This window comes from Myotis lucifugus, unplaced genomic scaffold, assembly GCF_000147115.1.
Source record: "Myotis lucifugus unplaced genomic scaffold, Myoluc2.0 scaffold_143, whole genome shotgun sequence".
Taxonomy (NCBI): domain Eukaryota; kingdom Metazoa; phylum Chordata; class Mammalia; order Chiroptera; family Vespertilionidae; genus Myotis; species Myotis lucifugus.
In genome coordinates this window covers 2,177,944-2,180,335 of record NW_005871191.1, presented here as the reverse complement: position 1 = coordinate 2,180,335, position 2,392 = coordinate 2,177,944, and positions in this window count along the sequence as shown.

The following is a 2,392-nucleotide window of genomic DNA, read 5'->3' as shown; positions in this document are numbered from 1 at the left end:
TGCAAATGAAACCTTACACAAATGTGAAAAATATAAAAGTCTGGAAGATGAGGTTTAGAGGGGATCAGAGAAATCATCACTACCCAGTCAGCCTGAAAGACTGATATGGATGGAAAAATCAAGCTTGCAGATAAGTGTAAGGGGCCAAGCACAAGTGGCCATTGAAGTAAGGCTGCAATGTGGTGGCTCTATGGGAAACTGCTGCCTCTGTGTAGCTATTGCTATTGTGAGTCCACAGCCAAGTGCCTGATTGTAGGGTGTGTCATTGTTGGTCGTCAGGGCCAGCTGGTAAAATGAGTTAGCTGTGGCATGAAGGACAGAGAGGGCGAGCTGAAAGTGCCAGGGATTTCCACACTTACCCATCACCAGGTCTGCTCATGGCAGTCTTCAGAAATTACTGGCTCCTGCTTCCCTTCACCTTCCTAATCCCAAGCGGTTTCCTCTTTGGCTGACTCCAACCTGGAACCATATAGTGAAGAAGGTCTTGGGAAACAGATCTTAGCTTTTGCCAAAATCTACAAGTCCCTCATCTGCTGCTTGAGTTTTCCTGTATCACAGCTAATGAAAGTTTCTATCTTTCATCTAAGACTTAGGTGTGCAAACCACATTTTTGCAGGAGTGAGAAGAATAGATTTGCTCCTTTCTTTCTGTTTTCCGTCCTTCTGGTGATCAGTCCATCAATCTTTCTCCGCCCTCACAGCCTCGGAACCATATTGAATCTGGTTTGCAATCTTTCACAGCCTCCTCGAGCCCTCTCCCACACATCCACAGCAGCTACCTGGCCTTCCTCCCACCTCAGAAGTTTGGAATCCAGCACATGCCAAGGAAAAGTCCTCAAAGTACTGATTTTCAGCTCCAACTAGTCCCTCCTTCGATCATTTTAGTCTAACATCTTGCCTTTGTTCCCCAATCCTAGCAGATTATCTGCTTCTTGCAATCATTATCTTAGAATTATTTTTTACCCTTTCACTCACCTAGTTAGCTGTATATCTAGTTAACCATTCCTTATAGTAAAATTTTCCCCATTAAAATTGCCGGCGTGATTTCTAACTCTTCTCACATCTAAAGAAATTGATACCATAAAATAGACCATCCAAGACAAGATTGTAGATTAGTTTGGAAATGTCTTTGAATTTGAATGCAGAGTTGAGCACCTTGCCAGAGAGAAGTGGGGTGCTAGCAATGCATGACAGGCAGTGGCATCACAATTAATCAAATTGTCACCTGCACTACCTGGTGATGTCATGCCTATTGAATATTTCTGCCTTCTGACGGGACCCTAAATAATAGACTTTATAGCTTGGGTTTCTTAAATAGAATATTTTATCTGCCTAGGACTTACCATGGCACCTAGAATATAGACAGAACACTGATCGATGGTGACTCTCAAGTCCCTTTCCAATGCGCTCTCATCTACATCACCCCCTTGCTTATAAGCCTCCAGTCTTACTTCTGACTCTCATGGGAGGAATCTCTACCCCACTAAAGGGCCTAGTATTCCCTCCAGCTGAAATGAAATTTATCCTGGCCTTTGAGTGTCTGGCTTCATTATTCAGTATCTAGCTCTAATGCCACTTTTTTCAAAATCCTTCCCTGACCAGGCAACTACTATGCCTATGTGGGAAAGGTGGCCAGCATCTTGATACTTGAATATCACTCAAATGAACTGAGAAATATAAAAATAATAATCATATTTCAAATAGATTACAGTCAAGGGAAGAAAGTATTCTATATCAATGTTTAAATAACTGAACAGCTACTTAGTTTCAGGCAAGTGTTCTGTCATTTTATGTATTTCTTTTTTACAATTAGAACATGTTTTGGGGGAGCAGATGATCAATAAATAGCATCCTTAAATCAATAATACTCATCAGATCTTTTTATTTTAGTTTACTTTCTATTTAATTTATCAGGATGGCATTGGTTAATAAAAGCATATAGGTTTCAGGTGTACAATTCTATATTACATCATCTGTATATTGTATTGTGTGTTCACCACCCCCAGTCAAGTTTTCTTCCATCACCATTTATCCCCTTTATGCTCTCCTTTACCTTTCCCTATCCCCCACTCATCAGATCTTTATAAACTTAATATGTATAGAAAATCTGCCAGAATAGAATTATTCTCAATGGGATTGCTTCTTGCACATATAAATGTGCAGAATTAGCATTTGTTAGATTTCTATAAGATCTGTGCAATTTCAAAAGTAAAATGAAGAATTAAAAGCAATAAATAACACATAGGAAAGTATGGAAAAACTAAGTATTTTTACAGGCAAAGGGGCCTTTAAAATGGTAAATTGTTACCAAAAAGCACTTAGAATTGGCTACCCCATATTATAACAGTACAGATATGAAAAACAAACAAACAGATGAATTTGTGGCTGCTCTT